A 22,568-nucleotide genomic window follows, 5' to 3' on the forward strand; every position below is an offset into this window, starting at 1 on the left:
AACTTTGTCATGATTCTCTTAGTAGAGGTCAAAACCTCAGCAGTTTGACAACTTCTTCCATGAATCGTCACATGAATAAATATCAAAGGTCCCGGTGGGAAGCTCACTGTGCTGCAATGCGGCCTAGCGGAGCGAACCATCCACCGCCTGCCCCTTCCAGTGCATCCGCGCGCTCTTCATCTTCTAGGACTGTGGGGACAGCTGTCACACCTGTTTTTCCACGCAAAACTTCCACCACTGTAACCGCAACAGGCAGTTTACTTGGTAGGTCGTCAGTTGGTTTGGAAGGGGAAACAAGTGAGTGTGTACAGCTCTCTCAGACATCGATAGCACCAACGTTGGATGAAGGCAACATCATGTCTCCGCCTGCACTTTCCTCACAAACCTGCATTTTTCCAGGGACACCCTACTCAACACCGTCTACACACAACAGCCAGATCTCTGTCCCTCAGATGTGGTCAAATAAAAGGCCACTTCCTCCGACCCATGACAAAGCTAAGAGGTTGACTCTATCCCTCTGTAAGCTGTTGGCTACCGAAATGCTGCCTTTCCGCCTAGTGGACACACAGGATTTTAGAGACCTTATGTCTGTCGCTGTGCCCCAGTACCAGATGCCTAGTCGCCACTACTTCTCTAAGAAAGGTGTGCCCGCGCTACACCAGCATGTCGCACACAACATCACCGCTTCCTTGAGAAACTCTGTGTGTGAACGGGTGCATTTCACCACTGATACTTGGACCAGTAAGCATGGACAGGGACGTTACATGTCGCTGACTGGGCACTGGGTAACTATGGTGATAGATGGTGAAGGGTCTGCTGCACAAGTCTTGCCGTCCCCACGACTTGTGTGTCAATCCTCTGTCTGTCCTAGTTCCGCCACTGCTTCTGCATCCTCCACCTCATCTGGGTCCTCCACCTCCGCCCCAAGCCTGCCTGGTCAGGCCACCAGCGTTCTCACTGCGCAGAAGGAATCACGCACGCCTCATTACTATGCTGGCAGCAGAGCGCAACGGCATCAGGCGGTCTTTAGCTTGACATGTCTTGGGAATAAGAGTCACACAGCTGAGGAGTTGTGGTCAGCTCTGCGGTCCGAGTTTAATAAATGGTTGTCTCCACTCAACCTGCAGCCTGGTAAGGCCGTGTGCGACAATGCTGCAAACCTGGGTGCGGCCCTTCGCCTGGGCAAGGTGACACACGTACCTTGTATGGCTCACGTGTTGAACCTTGTCGTCCAGCAATTTTTAACACACTATCCCGGCCTAGATGGCCTTCTGAACAGGGCACGAAAACTGTCTGCTCACTTCCGCCGTTCAAGCGCCGCAGCAGAGCAACTTGCATCGCTCCAGAAGTCTTTCGGCCTGCCGGTTCATCGCCTGAAATGCGATGTGGCGACACGCTGCAATTCAACTCTCCACATGTTACAGCGACTGTGGCAGCACCGCAGAGCCCTGGTGCAATACGTCATGACGTATAGCCTGGGCTAACGAGATGCAGAGGTGGGGCAGATCACCCTGATGGAGTGGTCTCAGATCAAGGACCTATGCACCCTTCTGCACAGTTTCGACATGGCGACGAATATGTTTAGCGCTGACAATGCCATTATCAGCATGACGATTCCAGTCATTTACATGCTGGAGCACATGCTAAACACTATTCGGAGTCAGGGGGTGGGACAACATGAAGGGGAGGAACTACAGGAGGATTCATATGCGCAAGGGACAACAACATCACCAAGGTCCAGACGTTCATCATCACCAACGCAGCAGGCATGGGACCATGGGGGACAAGGATCGACAAGGGCGCATAGTAGCAGGCGAAATGTTGAGCAAGGTGCAGGAGAACATGAAGAAATGGAGGACGAACTGTCCATGGACATGGAAGACTCAGCGGATGAGGGAGACCTAGGTCAAATTTCAGTTGAAAGAGGTTGGGGGGAGATGTCAGAGGAAGAAAGAACGGGTAGCACCTCTATGCCACAAACACAGCGTGGACTTGGTCCGCATGGCTGCGCAAGACACATGAGTGCCTTTTTGTTGCACTACCTCCAACATGACAGTCGTATTGTCAAAATTAGAAGTGATGATGATTACTGGCTTGCCACACTATTAGATCCCCGGTACAAGTCCAAATTTTGTGACATAATTCCAGCCATAGAAAGGGACGCACGTATGCAGGAGTATCAGCAGAAGCTGTTACTCGATCTTAGCTTGGCTTTTCCACCAAACAACCGTGCAGGTGCAGGGAGGGAATCTCCCAGTTGTAACTTGACAAACATGGGACGGTCTCGTCATCTTCAACAGTCTACCCGTACCAGTAGGACCGTATCTGGTGCTGTTAACAGCAATTTTATGAAATCTTTTCATAATTTTTTTAGACCCTCTTTTGCAAGGCCACCAGAGACAACAAGTCTGACACATAGTCAACGGCTGGAGAGGATGATACAGGAGTATCTCCAAATGAACATCGATGCCATGACTGTGCAACTGGAGCCTTGCTCCTTTTGGGCTTCAAACCTAGAAAAATGGCCAGAGCTCACAACTTACGCCTTGGAGATTTTGTCGTGTCCAGCTGCCAGCGTTGTCTCTGAACGTGTCTTCAGTGCTGCTGGGTGTGTGCTGACAGATAAGCGCACGCGTCTGTCCAGTGACAATGTGGACAGACTGACGTTCATCAAAATGAACAAGTCATGGATCCACAAGGAATTTACTACCCCTGTGTCATCCTGGGGAGAGTAAATGCTTGTGTATTTGGAATGTGCTTGATGCAAATCAAAACATCCTGTTTGCAACTAGGGCCCAAGTGCTGCCACTGATGGGGTGGGTGTGTGTGGGGCCCAATTTTTGGAAAAAAGGGAGACTCCGCTTGGAGTAACCCTTGCTTACATTGTTTTTAAAAGAAGCCAAGATGAACAGAGCTGGGATCAGGAAAGACTTTGCTACCTACCCCGGTGTCATCCTGGGGACGGATAAGAATGGCGTATTTTTGAATGTGCTTGATGCAAATGTAGCTGTGAAGTGTCCAACTGGGGCACAACTGCTGCCACTGAAGGGGTGGGTGTGTGTGGGGCCCAATTTTTGGAAAAAAGGGAGACTCCGCTTGGAGTAACCCTTGCTTACATTGTTTTTAAAAGAAGACAAGATGAACAGAGCTGGGATCAGGAAAGACTTTGCTACCTACCCCGGTGTCATCCTGGGGATGGTTAATTATGGCGTATTTTTGAATAAGCTTGATGCAAATCTAGCTGTGAATTGTACAACTGGGGCACAACTGCTGCCACTGAATGGGTGGGTGTGTGTGGGGCCCAATTTTTGGAAAAAAGGGAGACTCCGCTTGGAGTAACCCTTGCTTACATTGTTTTTAAAAGAAGCCAAGATGAACAAGTCATGGGTCAGCAAAGACTTTATCTACCTACCCTGGTGTCATGCTGGGGACGGTTAATTATGGCGTATTTTTGAATGTGCTTGATGCAAATCAAAACATCCTGTTTGCAACTAGGGCCCAAATGCTGCCACTGATGGGGTGGGTGTCTGTGTGGCCCAATTTTTGGAAAAAAGGGAGACTCCGCTTGGAGTAACCCTTGCTTGCTGTGTTTTTAAAAGAAGCCAAGATGAACAGAGCTGGGATCAGGAAAGACTTTGCTACCTACCCCGGTGTCATCCTGGGGACGGATAAGAATGGCGTATTTTTGAATGTGCTTGATGCAAATGTAGCTGTGAAGTGTCCAACTGGGGCACAACTGCTGCCACTGAAGGGGTGGGTGTGTGTGGGGCCCAATTTTTGGAAAAAAGGGAGACTCCGCTTGGAGTAACCCTTGCTTACATTGTTTTTAAAAGAAAACAAGATGAACAGAGCTGGGATCAGGAAAGACTTTGCTACCTACCCCGGTGTCATCCTGGGGACGGTTAATTATGGCGTATTTTTGAATGTGCTTGATGCAAATCTAGCTGTGAATTGTACAACTGGGGCACAACTGCTGCCACTGAATGGGTGGGTGTGTGTGGGGCCCAATTTTTGGAAAAAAGGGAGACTCCGCTTGGAGTAACCCTTGCTTACATTTTTTTTAAAAGAAGCCAAGATGAACAAGTCATGGGTCAGCAAAGACTTTATCTACCTACCCCGGTGTCATGCTGGGGATGGTTAATTATGGCGTATTTTTGAATGTGCTTGATGCAAATGTAGCTGTGAAGTGTCCAACTGGGGCACAACTGCTGCCACTGAAGGGGTGGGTGTGTGTGGGGCCCAATTTTTGGAAAAAAGGGAGACTCCGCTTGGAGTAACCCTTGCTTACATTGTTTTTAAAAGAAGACAAGATGAACAGAGCTGGGATCAGGAAAGACTTTGCTACCTACCCCGGTGTCATCCTGGGGACGGATAAGAATGGCGTATTTTTGAATGTGCTTGATGCAAATGTAGCTGTGAAGTGTCCAACTGGGGCACAACTGCTGCCACTGAAGGGGTGGGTGTGTGTGGGGCCCAATTTTTGGAAAAAAGGGAGACTCCGCTTGGAGTAACCCTTGCTTACATTGTTTTTAAAAGAAGACAAGATGAACAGAGCTGGGATCAGGAAACACTTTGCTACCTACCCCGGTGTCATCCTGGGGACGGTTAATTATGGCGTATTTTTGAATGTGCTTGATGCAAATCTAGCTGTGAATTGTACAACTGGGGCACAACTGCTGCCACTGAATGGGTGGGTGTGTGTGGGGCCCAAGTTTTGGGAAAAAAGGGAGACTACGCTTGGAGTCACCTTGCGGTGTTTTACATGATTTTAGAAGGGCGTGCCATGCCTATATCTGTGTGTCCTCCTCTTTTTCCTTGTCCAGCTGTTTTGTTTTCGCATGAGTATATGTCCTTGTCACTTTCCCATGTGTTGTGAGTTGTTTGTCACCTTTTGGACACCTTTGAGGGTGTTTTCTAGGTGTTTTTCTGTGTTTGTGATTGCCTGCCATTGTTTCCTATGCAGTTCGAGTTCGGTTCGTCGAACGTTCGACGAGCCGAACTCGAACGGGACCTCCGTCGGCGAACCGACCTCGAGCCGAACCGGGACCGGTTCGCTCATCTCTATCCCTAACTTCTTATGAATAGTGTAATTAATACAGTTTTTCCACCTAGACACCTAAGTCCAGCCTTCCTCATGGACTACACAGGTTTCCTATTGTTAAAATGGTAGTTAGTGGAAAAGAAAGACATATGTATGAGGTGCTTCCAAATGAGAAAAAACATAAGGAAAAGGAAACTATTTTCCACTAAATAAGACTGATGATAGAGTAGGAAAAATACACAAGGACACCACTGGAAACTTTGATACATACAGCGCCTAATGAAGCAATTTTAAAGAACTCCAGTATACAAGCTTGAGTGTTATACTGTATAAGGACAATGTTCACTGTTTCTAATCTATATTATGAACAGTGCATTAAAAAAACCTTTAAAATACGCAAGTGGATTTCTGTGGGAAAGGTCTGGTTCAGAATTGAATACAGTTAAATTTGAGTTGGATTGAAGAACTTGTTGACCCTTAAGGGAACCGATGAGAACTCAAAGAAGATGGTCTAAAGATACACTACTATGCAAGCTTTTGTCTTAAAGATCTAAAATGTTCTTTGTTATTTCTTAAGTATTTTAAGTGCATGCATTTAGGCAAACTGTATAAAATGTGGATTTTGAAAAGCAAACCATGATTTTATACTCTATAAAGACTACATCAGAGGTCATTTGAAGAACCTGATAAACCTAAAATGGAACCTCTTTATTGCTGCTTTGCCTGAAGGAAGCATAAAGTATTGAAGCGCATGATTATTTAAAAAGTATTACTTTTTGTTTATATCCAGTAGTTTTTACAAACTTTTAATTTGCTGTGAGGACAGAACATTGATGGTTTCATGACACACAGAGTCGTCCTTCAGGTACTATTTGACAACTTATTTGGTGTTACTGTGCATAAAGGGTAATATGTCAATCAGTGCTAGAAGGCAGAGGGTGCATGCATGTTACGAATGAAATCAGTATAAATTGCTTACTAATCACACTAGTATCCCAAAAATTAGGAAGTGCATTCTCAAAAAGTACCAAACTTTAACACATAAGTGACAGACTGCTAAAATCAGTATATATTCAAGAAGAAGAGTGGGATGCCATGTCTTCGATGACAATAACTCGACTTGTGAACAGTAAAGGTCCAGTCACACATAACGAGATTGTTAACGAGATCGTTACTATGTCACAGTTTCCGGATCATTGTTCAGTCATTGGTGAGATCATTGGTGAGATGTCACAAAGTCATTTTCCCAACGACTTTAGAAACGATGCAGAGGGGGGCACAGAAAAGGTGACGCAACTACGCGCCTACGTGTCACACTTTAAGTTCTCATCTAGGTCGTTAACGAGATCGTTGGTAGGTGTCAAACATACAGATCCATCCTGCCCAGCAGGACTCCAACGAGCAAAAAATGGCCGAGAACATTCAGCAACGACCAACGATCTCACAGCAGGGGGCGGATCGTTGGTACATGTCAAACATAACGAGATCGCTGGTGAAGTCGTTGTTTCATCACAAAAACTGTGACGTAGGAACAATATCATTAGCGATCTCGTTATGTGTGAAGTGGCCTTAAGAGTCATCGTTGATAAGCTATAATTGATGCTCAAGCCCACATGACCAGTTATTGAGACATTGACTTTAATGGGGATACACCCACCACTGTGGATTGCTTTTGTTTCAATTGTTTGTGATGTGGAAATCACTGTTTCATGCTTCTACTTAACTGCCCTACTTTCACGATAAAATATCACTGCAGCATGAACTTTTTACTTTTGCCATAAATTTCACCGAAAGCCAAATACCCTAACTTTTTGTAAATAGTGTATGTTCCCTTAAACCATGATCCTGCGCTCATAAAGGGACTTTGGATTTGAAGCTAAGGAATAAACATCTCATTACAGCTGTCAACTTCATATGGTGAGACATAAAATAAATATGGAATAAGACAAGGGAAAAAATATTGTGAGAAGAAAGTTCAGAAAAGGTATAACCGAAATGTCTATTTACAGGATGCTGCCTCTTGGTAAATTGACACATAAAATATGTAGTTAAAAGTTTCCCCACACTGACATAAGTTAAGAATGTATGTATCATTTGTTTTAGAAAGTAGATATTGAAATAAATCTGCAGCTATATAACTGGTTCCCGACGTGAGAGAAAACTTGGTGATCCATGTATCTCCTAGCATAGAGATAATAAATTACAATATCTAAGCAATAAGTCTTGATATGCTTGTCTTTATATCATTCTTATATATAGCAACAAATCTAACGAGGCTTTAGCTCAGTGCACCCATCTCTCAGGTTATAAAATAGCATCAGTTTTCTGCAGCACTGAATTTGCTTTTTATGAAATTTGCCTTCGTTTCTTTAAGGCAGTGAAATATAAATCATATGTGTACATGTAAACTCCTCTTATTTTTTATGAATACAGATATATACAATTTTCTATACTGAAAGATCTTTTCATGCTCTGACCATGTATTAGGTTCTGAGTAATACTTCAAGTGTAAAAACTTACATTTAATCAATACAATGATAAGGAGGTCACATAGGGCAGAAGCCTGTCCTGAAAATAGTAAGAGTCACTTCAAATCCTATTCACTGCAGAGGAAAATAATGATATTAAAACACTTCAGTTCCAAAAAATCCTATTCTCTTTCTCTTACATTTTAATGATATATATTTCTTATAATTGAACATTTCCTTTGGTCAAGAGTACAGACATTTTTCAATATGGCAGTAGCTATTGCTTTTGGAATTGACATTTGGCATTGTCAGGAGAATTATTGGCAGCTCAATAACCTCTATAATATATTTATACAAAGAAAATAGCCAACATATAATTATATAGACAGCTCAGTGTGTAAGATGTCTCTTTGCAGAACTGATGGCAGGGGTTCAAATCTGACCAAGGACAACATCTTATGAAGTTTTATATTTCCCCATGTTTGCAATTTTCCTCCAAGAACCATTAAAAGATGTTAGTTCCAACTCTAGAAGCATAGTCAGTTAAGGCTAGTTTCACACTTGCGTTGAACGCCAGCCGTTGCATTGCGTTGTGTGACGGATGCAATGGATGTGTTGCATATAGTGGCACAACGGATGCAACGGATAGTACAAAACAACGAAATCAGCTTTTTTTTTTTTTTTTTCAGTTACCGGCAGCAGACTATTGTGAACGATCAGCTGATTACCCGGCTGCCGGGCATTCAGCTGATTGCTCACAGCAGTCGGTCGCCAGGTGATCAGCTGATCATTCGCCCGCCGATAATGTGTGCGGGGGGAAGGGGGCAGGGTGAGGGGTGGGTGGAGCCGAGCGAGCCATGGCGCTGAGGACAGGTTACCCGATATTTACCTTGGTTACCAGCGTACACCGCTTAGCACTGGCTCCTTGCACACATAGCCAGGGTAAATATTGGGTAACTAGGCAAAGCACTTTGTTTGGTTACCCGATGTGTACCCTGGTTATGGGTGCAGGGAGCCAGAGAGAATCCTAAGGATTCCGCTGCTCAAAAAAAAAGTTACATGCTGCATTCCTTCCGCCCGGTGGAAGCACCGCAGCGTCGGCCAGCGGAAGCAACGCAGGTACTTTTGGCACAATCCGTCATCCATACAAGTCTATGGGAAACAGCGGAATCCATTAACGGATTCCGCTGTTTTCCAAAAGGGCGGATTGTGACGGAAGGAAAAAAACGCAAGTGTGAAAGTACCCTAAGATGAGCGAATCATGGGTATTCTGGAGCTGCTGATGGGATCCCTGTGAAATACTTCCTGTAAGCTGTTTTCATTATCCATTGGACCTCAATCTTCATATTTATTTGCCTATGTCTAATAATTAATGACAAAATTTTCATCTCTATGCTTTATCTTAACTATGTCCCTTCTAAACATTTCTCCACTTCTATCATAAGATTTTAAGACAATGCCGAATTACATATGTCTCACTATAATTCTTCCAATCATCGTTTCCATATAACACATTTGACTTTTCTTTCACAGCTCTGCAACACTGCTCAATCTTATAAGAGAACATTTTTAACAGGCAGTGTATGCCGCAGGCGTCTCGGCACTCACTGCGCTGGCCGCCAAGCTGCTGCTGTTCCGGTCTCTGCCATATCTCATTGCTCTGGGGGCCTGCGCACACCACACTGATCTCCTGGGAGAACGCTAAGGGAACGAGTGTGCACATTCCCCACTTCTTAAACGGGCAGTGCACTCACTCTGAAAGTGCACCCAGCCAATGACTGAAAGACACTAGATTTTTAATGAAAACAAAAAAAAAAAAAAAGAGCGCAATGAGGAGCACCTAGGAGGCAATTGATGCTAAAGGATTAAAATCCGCTCCTCACCTTAATGGGTTGTGCACCCCCGCACAACCCCAGTGTTGGGCTGATTAACGTGGAGAGATTACGGCAGTCTTCTCTCAAGCTCTGCTGCTGGAAAATGATCATCCAGAATCATATGATCACAAATAGGGCTGCATCACCACAGATCCTGGGGTCTCCGTGTTGTTATACCCGGTGTCCAGCAGAGGGAGTTCTAAATCAACTAAGCAATCTCCTTCATCTAAGCAGCTCCTGCCGAACTTCCCAACAAGGGGAATGTATACAAGAAACAAAAGAAGTCAGTCTGGTGGAGCGCTAAACAGGAAAAGGGACCGAAGGATTTTTTAAAAAATTATCCAAACCTTTTATTAGTGGTCCCTTAAATGGCATATAAAGGGACCACTAATAAAAGATTTGGATATTTTTTTAAAAAAATCCTTTGGTCCCTTTTCCTTATTAACGCTCCACCAGACTGTCTTCTTTTGTTTCTTACTAGATATTTAAGGCACCTCCCCTTTTGGCAGGTGCTTGAGCAACTTCATTTAGTGTCTTGGCTATCCTGAAACTACTTCTGTGTTGTCAGGTCTTTGAGGTTGTGACTTTTCAGAAGCTCTGTTTGTACCCTGCCTGTATCCAAACCTGTGCTTTTACCCATTTGTGTGATCATCTACCCATTCCAGTAACCTCTACTAGTATCAGACCTGTCCTAACCAGCTGTCCTGTCTGAACTAGCCATTCTGTCTATACCAGCCAGACTGCCAGGACCCAAACACCACCTTTTCCCCCCTAGAAAGACACCACACAGTTCTTTATAAATTAAATTACTTTTATTTTTCACTTATGGAGAGGCATAGGGAAAAAACACTCTCATCTTTTACTTTGGCATAAATTATGGTCGCAGCTTTCAAATTAGGCATTACCAGCCAACACCATGGGGTTTTGGGAGATTTTCTGCCACCGGCCATCCGGTGCGGGTATTTCACCACCATTTTTCCTACCCCTTCCGCCAAGGAGCAGCACAGCGCTAGCAAGCTGTGACCCCCCTAAAAACCACAGTACCTGAGCCATCGTCTCACACATTCCCACTATCAATCCATCCGAAAACCGCATCATGGAAAATGCACCCGCTCCCTCATAAGGACAGCAAAGTTAATACCTTCCAGCTGGCGGTACCACACCAATTTTTTTTTTTTAAATTATATATATATATTTTACACAATCAACTTAGGTAGGCACTGGTTGCCCGTGCACCAAGGACAGCCCCGTAACACATCCTTCCTTGGATACGTTCCAATATGAGCTGAAAATCACCTCTGCCTTGCCCATCTTAAATTAGGAAAATAACAGGAAAAGTTGTACCATCTCTGACCGGATGAGGGTACGAGGCGAAGCGCAGCTAGGTTACAGGAGACCAAATCTGTGACATCTACTTGTGTTGCCAAGTCAACTGTGGAGGGCGGCTCCACAATCCTTAACACCTCAGGTAGCACACTCAGCTCAACCAGCTCCCGGCAACTTCTCCAATCACATCCAGGCCAATGGAAACCACGGACCAACCACCAGAGCGAGGATCACCTTTTCCCGCTGCCCGAAAAGTATGGGCATGACCTAAGCTTGAAACCTAGGCCGACTTACATCTGAAAAGGAAAACATTGTCAGAAAGGAAAAACTCTCGAAACCATCAAAATTCTCTTAAACAGCAGACCCCCTTTCCCTTGGGGTTGATTAGGCAAAAACTCGCGTTTTTTTTTTTTTTATTAATACACAAATCTGAAACGTATGTAATGTTACGCTAGCCTATATGACAGTCAGTAGCCTCTTGCCCTTCTACTAGTGACGGTTTATAAAACAAACTCGGTACGGACGTTCCTCAAAATGCATTAGCGTTGCCAAACCCATCCCATTGGAACCACGCTCATACACACTTGCCCCAAAGCTTCAGCAGCACCCCAGTTCTGGGGGGGAAGGGAGGGGTGTTTACATGCCAGGTACTGCAACTAACGCACCCACAATAACAACCATCACCAATTTACCGCCATGAAATATGGGAAAAAATCTTCATGGTTAAAAGATGCTCCCCGTCATCCCAGTTCATCTGAGGGCTATCACTAACACCTTAGGCATACCAACCAGAGGTGGGGAAAAAGATCCCAAAACTGTGAGGAAAGACAGGCTTGGCTAGATAGACCTAGGCCTTTCTTCAGCCTGTGTGACTAAGCTTTAAGATCAAAACCACAATGGGCGTAACCACCCGGCCCAGTACCTTATAAGATCGACAAACGGCCAGGAGTATTAGGCCTCCTGACATCCACCCACCTGCCGCTAAACCACTACCCATTCCATACCGTGGGTCCCACTAGGCCTTGGTCACGCAGGTCCAGTTCCGCAACTGAAAAATTTCAGGGCAAAAACCCCGTACCAGTTTGCTCATAACAGGAAAAAATGGTACCCGTTGGTGAAGTAGAATCACTAAATACTGCCGGTTATACATTAGCAAGGGATCGCTTGAAAATCATCATGCTTTTCACCCGCCTGGTAAACCCCACTCGCTGCATACCCTACTATAGGCCCATCATGTCTGTGTTTTAACGAGAGGCCGGGTCATCGGCCTCCTTTCGATGGGAGTACCATTACGAATTTAAGGAATCAAAACCCTTTGGACCTGCCAGCGGACGGAGTTAAGGAGGATACCTGTAATTGGAAAATCAATAGGGAGTAAACAATACTATCACGGCAACTGGATACCTGGTATGACTTTAACCTTTCGTTAACTTATGCGCATTCTAAAAACCGAAAAGCCTAAACAGCCCACTACTGATAAGGAAAGTTGTAAACAGGTGATTAGACCGTTTTTTCCCCCCGGGCTTGGTAACCAACTGATAATACCACTTTTTTTTTTTTTTTTTTAACGTTGTGTTGAAAACAAACCCAAACAGCCAGACCTGCTGCTGTTAAATACACCCCCTAGCGATTCAGCCATTACTGCTCTTGAAGCGAATGTAGCCATTGAAGCTTAAAGAAAAATTCAGCTACCAATCAGTTCCTCCTTTTCAGGTGCCTGATTCCATGTAGCGGAAAATAAAATTTAAACTTACCGCACCTAGGGTTGGACCAATGTACCGATACCGGATAACGTGACCCTGCCGCTTAGTCCTACACCGAAAAGCCTAGGAAAAGTGCCTTGGAAACAATGACAGCAATAGAAATGACCTTAACCGCAAAGTTGAAGTTCATACCTAAGGAAACCGCAGTGGCCGAAAGATAAACCTCCATACGATGGGTAATAGCTAGTGATGAGCGAGCATGCTTGTCACTACTCGGTACTCGCACGAGTATCACTGTACTCGGGCTGCTCGGCGGGGACCGAGTAATCTCGCGATACTCGTGCTTTACTCGTGGTCTTCATTTCTGCATGTTGGCGCTCTTTTGAGAGCCAGCCCTCATGCAGGGATTGGCTGGCAGACCACTGCAATGCCACAGCCCTGTTAGTTGTGGAATTGCAGTGATTGGCCGGCCTGCACAGCGTCACCGAGCCTTTATATAGGCCGGCGCGCTGTGCTCTGCTCACAGCTATTCTGACAGTGAGTGTAGGGAGAGTGTCGCTGATTCAGGGAAAGCTTTGCGGCCCTTTATAGTTAGTTCCGGAGCAGGGCTGCAAACAGTGTGACCAGAAGTCCTTCTCAGGACTATTCTAGTTGTATACAGGCAGGCAGGGTATAGCCAGGTCGGAGTACAGTAGCAGAGTCCTTCTCAGGACTATTGTTGCTATATACAGGCAGGGTATAGCCAGGTCGGAATACAGGCTAGTGACCAGAAGAGTCCTTGTCAGGACTATTGTAGCAGTATACAGGCAGGCAGGCAGGGTATATATAGCCATTCCTAGTGGTGACCGTATACCAGCCTTCATCATATCTGGGGCTGGTGTACACAGTGTAAAACAGTCCAGATAGTGTCAGACTTCTCAGTAATTGTCGCTCCTAAAAACCAGTTAGGTTCTTATTGCGTCCGTGCTTGCATTTAAAAACAGCACGTGTGTGGCAGTCGGTGGCAGGGTACAGGTGCGCGTTTTGCACAAACTATTATATAACGCACAAGTCTAGTGTATAATACACGTCAGTCAGCAGTGTCTGATAGTGTCAGACTTCTCAGTAATTGTCGCTCCTAAAAACCAGTTAGGTTCTTATTGCGTCCGTGCTTGCATTTAAAAACAGCACGTGTGTGGCAGTCGGTGGCAGGGTACAGGTGCGCGTTTTGCACAAACTATTATATAACGCACAAGTCTAGTGTATAATACACGTCAGTCAGCAGTGTCTGATAGTGTCAGACTTCTCAGTAATTGTCGCTCCTAAAAACCAGTTAGGTTCTTATTGCGTCCGTGCTTGCATTTAAAAACAGCACGTGTGTGGCAGTCGGTGGCAGGGTACAGGTGCGCGTTTTGCACAAACTATTATATAACGCACAAGTCTAGTGTATAATACACGTCAGTCAGCAGTGTCTGATAGTGTCAGACTTCTCAGTAATTGTCGCTCCTAAAAACCAGTTAGGTTCTTATTGCGTCCGTGCTTGCATTTAAAAACAGCACGTGTGTGGCAGTCGGTGGCAGGGTACAGGTGCGCGTTTTGCACAAACTATTATATAACGCACAAGTCTAGTGTATAATACACGTCAGTCAGCAGTGTCTGATAGTGTCAGACTTCTCAGTAATTGTCGCTCCTAAAAACCAGTTAGGTTCTTATTGCGTCCGTGCTTGCATTTAAAAACAGCACGTGTGTGGCAGTCGGTGGCAGGGTACAGGTGCGCGTTTTGCACAAACTATTATATAACGCACAAGTCTAGTGTATAATACACGTCAGTCAGCAGTGTCTGATAGTGTCAGACTTCTCAGTAATTGTCGCTCCTAAAAACCAGTTAGGTTCTTATTGCGTCCGTGCTTGCATTTAAAAACAGCACGTGTGTGGCAGTCGGTGGCAGGGTACAGGTGCGCGTTTTGCACAAACTATTATATAACGCACAAGTCTAGTGTATAATACACGTCAGTCAGCAGTGTCTGATAGTGTCAGACTTCTCAGTAATTGTCGCTCCTAAAAACCAGTTAGGTTCTTATTGCGTCCGTGCTTGCATTTAAAAACAGCACGTGTGTGGCAGTCGGTGGCAGGGTACAGGTGCGCGTTTTGCACAAACTATTATATAACGCACAAGTCTAGTGTATAATACACGTCAGTCAGCAGTGTCTGATAGTGTCAGACTTCTCAGTAATTGTCGCTCCTAAAAACCAGTTAGGTTCTTATTGCGTCCGTGCTTGCATTTAAAAACAGCACGTGTGTGGCAGTCGGTGGCAGGGTACAGGTGCGCGTTTTGCACAAACTATTATATAACGCACAAGTCTAGTGTATAATACACGTCAGTCAGCAGTGTCTGATAGTGTCAGACTTCTCAGTAATTGTCGCTCCTAAAAACCAGTTAGGTTCTTATTGCGTCCGTGCTTGCATTTAAAAACAGCACGTGTGTGGCAGTCGGTGGCAGGGTACAGGTGCGCGTTTTGCACAAACTATTATATAACGCACAAGTCTAGTGTATAATACACGTCAGTCAGCAGTGTCTGATAGTGTCAGACTTCTCAGTAATTGTCGCTCCTAAAAACCAGTTAGGTTCTTATTGCGTCCGTGCTTGCATTTAAAAACAGCACGTGTGTGGCAGTCGGTGGCAGGGTACAGGTGCGCGTTTTGCACAAACTATTATATAACGCACAAGTCTAGTGTATAATACACGTCAGTCAGCAGTGTCTGATAGTGTCAGACTTCTCAGTAATTGTCGCTCCTAAAAACCAGTTAGGTTCTTATTGCGTCCGTGCTTGCATTTAAAAACAGCACGTGTGTGGCAGTCGGTGGCAGGGTACAGGTGCGCGTTTTGCACAAACTATTATATAACGCACAAGTCTAGTGTATAATACACGTCAGTCAGCAGTGTCTGATAGTGTCAGACTTCTCAGTAATTGTCGCTCCTAAAAACCAGTTAGGTTCTTATTGCGTCCGTGCTTGCATTTAAAAACAGCACGTGTGTGGCAGTCGGTGGCAGGGTACAGGTGCGCGTTTTGCACAAACTATTATATAACGCACAAGTCTAGTGTATAATACACGTCAGTCAGCAGTGTCTGATAGTGTCAGACTTCTCAGTAATTGTCGCTCCTAAAAACCAGTTAGGTTCTTATTGCGTCCGTGCTTGCATTTAAAAACAGCACGTGTGTGGCAGTCGGTGGCAGGGTACAGGTGCGCGTTTTGCACAAACTATTATATAACGCACAAGTCTAGTGTATAATACACGTCAGTCAGCAGTGTCTGATAGTGTCAGACTTCTCAGTAATTGTCGCTCCTAAAAACCAGTTAGGTTCTTATTGCGTCCGTGCTTGCATTTAAAAACAGCACGTGTGTGGCAGTCGGTGGCAGCGTCAGGCTCCACGTTGTCCCTGGATAGAGACGTGCATGAGGGCCTCAAAACATTGTTCCCATTGCAAAGGAGTGGGTCTCCTGTCGTTGTAATGTCCATTCTGCAAAGAATGGGCGAAAAAATTTACCACTGGGGGTATACCTGAAACAAAGGCCTAAGTATTGCAATTTGTAACGGTCATCATCATGGTGGCGCATGAGGAGAAGGAGGAGCAGTCCAGCGATTAGCCAAACTCCAGAAGTGTGTACCCATGGGTGAGTGGAGGTACATGGCAAACTTTAAATTCCGCTCTCATTTGCTGGTGGTGTGGTGAAGTCTGGCCCAATCCAACCCTTGTTCATCTTGATCAGAGTCAGCTTGTCAGCATTTTCAGTTGACAGGCGGGTGCGTTTATCTGTAATGATTCCACCTGCGGCACTAAAAACACGCTCTGACAAAACGCTAGCAGCAGGGCAGGCCAGGCCTTCCAAGGCGTAGAGAGCCAATTCATGCCACGTGTCCAGCTTGGATACCCAATAATTGTAAGGCACAGAGGAATGTCGGAGTACAGTTGTTCGATCTGCAAGGTACTCCTTCAGCATCTGGGCAAACTTAGGATTTCTTGTGGCACTACCCCGCACCTCAGGGGCTGTGGTACGTGAGGGGCTGAGAAAACTGTCACACATCTTAAAGACTGTTCCCCTACCTCTGGCGGATTGGACTTGTGCCTCTCTCGGCTGTACGCCTCGGTTGTCCACTGATTCATGACCTATGCCGCTAGCGTTTTGTGAGGGGAATGCTTTGCCTACTTCCGTGACTATGGCCTTCTGGAACTGCTGCATTTTGCCTGACCTCTCCGCCTCGGGAATAAGAGACATAAAGTTCTCCTTTTAGCGTGGGTCTAACAGTGTTACCAACCAGTAATGATTGTCGGCCAAGATGTTCTTAACGCGAGGGTCACGAGACAGGCAGCTTACCATAAAGTCAGCCATGTGTGCCAGACTCTTAACAGCCATCACTTCAGTATCCTGACCGACACGATGACTGAACATGCTGTCCTCCTCCTCCTCATCATCTACCCTGTCCTCTGGCCAGCCACGCTGAACCGAGGATATGACTGCATGTCATATCCTCAATTTGGCCAGAGAGTTGCTCCATGTCTTCATCCTCCTCCTCGTCATAGTCCTCCACTGCACGTTGTGATGAGACGAGGCTGGGCTGTGTGTTATCATCACCCACACCCACTACTGTTTCTTGCTGAAACTCATCGCGCTCCGCCTGCAATGCATCATGTTTGTTTTCTGAGCAGAGACCATTTTAGAAGGCAGAGAAGCGGTATGGTGACGCTAATAATGTCGTCATCGCCGCTCACCATCTTGTTGTAGTCCTCAAAGTTTTGGCGGATGGTGCATAGGTCGGACATCCATCTCCACTCCTCAGGTGTTATGTGTGGAGTTTGACCCATTTCCCGACGGCTTAGGTGATGCAGGTACTCAACAACTGCCCTCTTCTGCTCACATATCCTGACCAACATGTGCAGAGTTGAATTCCAACGCGTGGGGACATCACACACCAGTCTGTGTGCCGGAAGATGCAAACGGCGTCTTAAGGCGGCAAGGCCGGCTGAAGCAGTAGGTGACTTTCGAAAATGTGCAGACAGGCGGCGAACTTTTACCAGCAGATCAGACAGCTCTGACTATGACTTTAGAAACCGCTGAACCTCGAGGTTGAGCACATGGGCCAAGCATGGAACATGTGTCAGCTGGCCTCGCCTCAAAGCCGCCACCAGGTTCCGGCCATTGTCACACACCACCTTTCCTGGCTTTAGGTTCAGAGTTGTGAGCCAGTGATCTGCCTGCTGTTTCAGAGCTGTCCACACCTCTTCTGCATTGTGGGGTTTGTCACCTATGCAGATTAGCTTCAGCACTGCCTGTTGCCGCTTCGCCGAGGCAGTGCTGCAGTGCTTCTGTGTCGCCCTGGACAAGCCAGGGGCCACAGAGCACAACACTTAAACACCCCACACTCCCTGCAGGCATATCATAGTCAAAACACAAAATCCTTGTTGCCTTCCCCAGGGGCTGTTGTCCACACCAGGGTGTGGAGCCAGGCGGTTGGTCTCCACCCACCGAGGAGGAGGGAAAACACAGGCAGTGAGAGTTAAGCTAAGGAAGTGGAAGGAGGAAAGTAGTAGAGAGGAGAAAAGTGACAGCAAAGAGCCTGAAGTTGGTCCGGGTGTGTGGCCTGGACAGGACAGCAAGGTTGGCAGGATGTGGTGACCGTCTGCAGTGGAGGCCGATTGGAGTCTGCCGTAAGGACCGTGGACGGGTGGTGACCCGGCCGTACCGGACCGGTATACAAAGCGAAGCCAGCACCATTGGCAGAGGACTTTCGGATCCCGGCAAGGCTTGGTGTCGCCGTGAATTTGCCAAATCCGTTATTGAAGGGGACCTCAGGGTTTCCAAACAGCCAAGTCCAGATAGAAGGCAACCGTACAACCGTGAAGGGGAGACACAGCCACCGGCAAGGGCAACCGTCTCCCAGGGCCAGCGCCTGTGGGCAAAAGGGGCTCCTCCGGCCCATATCCAGGTCAGGGAGCGGGTTACCGTTGGGAAACCATCACTACCAACACTTAACTTCGGTGCAGGGAGAGACAGTCATCACTAACCTGCAGGGAGGAACAACCGCAGCCGTCCGAGTGACCTGTCCATCCAGCCACTTGTTTTACCCTGAACTGTGTCATCATCATTGGGCTGAGTGAGTACCTCCGTGCCGTGCGGCACAGCGCTGCCCCTGCGACCATGCACTTCATCAGGCCCCGCAACCCGCCTGTCATCCATCTCTACCCCATCACCAGGCCCCGGGACAACCAACCCCCCTACCCACGTAGGGGAGAAATAACAACAAAGCTGCTCCCTGTCACAGGCTCCCGGGATCCCCGTCCAGAGCAGCGGTGGTGTCCACACAATCACCACAACCGTGGGTGTCGTCACGGACAATATCCCCAAAACCCAAACCACCCCTTTTCACTCACGGGCGAGTAGCGCCGCTCGAGTCCCCGGGATCCGGCCATCGCTCGAGCCAACGAGCAGCAGCAGCCGTAGAGCTGCGTCAGCCGGACCCGAGCAGTGGGAGAGCGCACCGTCCCCTCCTCCGCCAGCGACACTTACAGCTTGGGACTGGTGTGGAGGGTAAAGTGGATCAGGATGCGCAGGAGGAGGAGGAGGCTGAGGAGCATGACATTCCGGAGCTGTAGAGTGTGTGTGAAACCCTGACTGAGGTAGGGCCTGCAAAACTTGGTGTGTGAAGGACGTATTCCGTCCCTCGCTCAGACTGGGTCCCAGCTTGCACAATATTAACCCAGTGTGACGTCAACGAGATGTAGCGGCCTTGCCCACATGCACTTGTCCACGTGTCTGTGGTTAGGTGGACTTTGGCTGAAACAGCGTTGTTCCGGGCACGTGTGATGTTTTGTGACACGTGGTTAGTTATGCAATGCGGGGACGGCACACAGGGAGAAATAGTGGCGGCTGTGGACCGAGTAACGTGGGACAGCTGCCACCATCAGTTCGCGGAATGCTTCTGTCTCAACCAGCCTAAAAGGCAACATTTCCAGCGCAAGCAGTCGCGAAATGTTAGCATTTAGAACTGTGGCATGTGGGGTGTTGGCAGTGTATTTGCGCCTGCGCTCAAAGGTTTGCTGAATGGATAACTGAACGTTGCGCTGGGACAAGGACGTGCTTGATGATGGTGTTCTTTCTGCGTAGGCAACTGCAGGTGCAGGAGTGGAGGAGGCTTGTTCGCAGGCAGCATGGACAGGGGATTGGCTCGCATGCACAACCAGCGAAGACGTAGCAGTGACATCAGCAAGCACTGCTCCTCGACTCTGTTGTACTTCCCACAAAGTCGGGTGCTTGGCTGACATGTGCCTGATCATGCTGGTGGTGGTCAGGCTGCTAGTTTTGGTACCCCTGCTGATGCTGGCATGGCAGGTGTTGCAAATGGCCTTTTTAGAATCATCTGGAGCCAACTTAAAAAACTGCCAGTGTCAGAGTTCCTGGTTTTCCAGTTTTCTTTTGAAAGAGCTTGCCCTTTGTTAACATGGAGTTTTCTGTTATGTTGCCCTACTTCCTGTCCATCTGTTTAAAAGCCGCCCCTAAAGCTTAGTCCAGTGCCTGAGTATACTGCTTCCTGTGTGCTCCTGCCCTGCTGCTTTTGGTTCCTGATTGTTATTCGGATCCTCTTGGAAAACAACCGACACCGACTCTGGACTTCATCTGGTATCATCTAGCTGTACCTGGACTCCGTTTGCCGTCTTTGGTCGGAACTTCTGCCCGGTTCCTTCCGTTTAATACCACTCTGGACTCACATCACGTACAGACATTTTTCGACTTACCTATTGCCCTTTTGTGTCCCGGCTGCTGCGCATTTAGGGCTTCTGGGGTGATTGCCAGACAGTCCCTGTATAGGGGTTTGCTGTTGGTGGTCTCCCTGGGGGAGTCCGGTGCGCGGTACCGGGAATTCCCTTTCGCTCAGTCCCTGGAAGGTATTTCCTGTATTTATGTTCTACTGTGTTTTTGTTCCGTTTATGTACATATTTGCTGGTTGCATATTATAAATGTCTTGCACCAAGAACTCGTCTCTGGTTGTCATTGCCCTAACGCAATCGAAATCCTCAATACATACAATAGTATTACAGCCAGACTCGGGAAGACCTAACATTTGTACAGGCACCTTGTGTCGTGTTGTTCCGGGGAACAGTTGACTGACGTCTGCCTGGGGCCACCACTCTGCTTCTTACTGCCTGTTGTGATGCTACGCCTCCCTCCCCCTGTGCACTGCTGTCCTCGCTCTGCATATCCTCCTGCCAGGTTGGGTCAGTTACTGGATCATCCACCACGTCGTCTTCCTCTTCCGCACCCTGCTCCTCCTCCTGACTTCCTGACAATTGTGTCTCATCATCGGCCACCCCTTGTTGAGACACGTTGCCAACTTCGTGAGAACGTGGCTGCTCAAATATTTGTGCATCTGTACATACAATCTCGTCATGGCCCACTTCAACAGGAGCTGGCGAGAGGCCAGAATTTGTGAATGGAAACGTGAACGAACAGCTATTCCGAGTGTCCAAGTGTGGGATCAGTAATGTCCGTGGACGTGTACTCGGCCTGGTGGTAGGAAGGAGGATCAGGTTCTGAAATGTGCGGTGCAGTATCACGGCTACTGACACTTGACCGTGTGGAAGACAGAGTGTTTGTGGTGGTGCCAATCTGACTGGAAGCATTATCCGCTATCCAACTAACAACCTGTTGACACTGGTCTTGGTTCAAGAGGGGTGTACTGCTGCGGTCCCCAAGAATTTGGGACAGGACGTGCGAGCGACTAGATGTGGCCCTTTGTTGTGGCGAAATTAGAGCTTGCACACAACCTCGGTGTCTGCCTGCACCACCATCACGTCCACTTCCTTGTTCGTTGACAACGCCCTTGCGCATTTTGCAATGCTGTGCTGATGTGTATTCACTAGACTTGTGTGTTATATCCAAGTTTGTGCAAAACTCACACAAATGCAGCGGAAAGCTGCCACCAACAGGCACACACGTGCGGTTTTTAAATGCAAGCACGGAGGCACTAAGAACCTAACAGGTCTCTATCCAGGGACAACGTAGAGCCTCCCAATGTTTGGCTTCCCTGCCTAAGGGCTATACTATAATACACCCACTTCCTTCCAATGGGCACTTCAGGTTTACAGGGCTTCATGCACGTCTCTATCCAGGGACAACGTGGAGCCTCCCAATGTTTGGCTTCCCTGCCTAAGGGCTATACTATAATACACCCACTTCCTTCCAATGGGCACTTCAGGTTTACAGGCCTTCATGCACGTCTCTATCCAGGGACAACGTGGAGCCTCCCAATGTTTGGCTTCCCTGCCTAAGGGCTATACTATAATACACCCACTTCCTTCCAATGGGCACTTCAGGTTTACAGGCCTTCATGCACGTCTCTATCCAGGGACAACGTGGAGCCTCCCAATGTTTGGCTTCCCTGCCTAAGGGCTATACTATAATACACCCACTTCCTTCCAATGGGCACTTCAGGTTTACAGGCCTTCATGCACGTCTCTATCCAGGGACAACGTGGAGCCTCCCAATGTTTGGCTTCCCTGCCTAAGGGCTATACTATAATACACCCACTTCCTTCCAATGGGCACTTCAGGTTTACAGGCCTTCATGCACGTCTCTATCCAGGGACAACGTGGAGCCTCCCAATGTTTGGCTTCCCTGCCTAAGGGCTATACTATAATACACCCACTTCCTTCCAATGGGCACTTCAGGTTTACAGGCCTTCATGCACGTCTCTATCCAGGGACAACGTGGAGCCTCCCAATGTTTGGCTTCCCTGCCTAAGGGCTATACTATAATACACCCACTTCCTTCCAATGGGCACTTCAGGTTTACAGGCCTTCATGCACGTCTCTATCCAGGGACAACGTGGAGCCTCCCAATGTTTGGCTTCCCTGCCTAAGGGCTATACTATAATACACCCACTTCCTTCCAATGGGCACTTCAGGTTTACAGGCCTTCATGCACGTCTCTATCCAGGGACAACGTGGAGCCTCCCAATGTTTGGCTTCCCTGCCTAAGGGCTATACTATAATACACCCACTTCCTTCCAATGGGCACTTCAGGTTTACAGGCCTTCATGCACGTCTCTATCCAGGGACAACGTGGAGCCTCCCAATGTTTGGCTTCCCTGCCTAAGGGCTATACTATAATACACCCACTT

This window comes from Anomaloglossus baeobatrachus, chromosome 2 (genome assembly GCF_048569485.1).
Source record: "Anomaloglossus baeobatrachus isolate aAnoBae1 chromosome 2, aAnoBae1.hap1, whole genome shotgun sequence".
NCBI lineage: Eukaryota > Metazoa > Chordata > Amphibia > Anura > Aromobatidae > Anomaloglossus > Anomaloglossus baeobatrachus.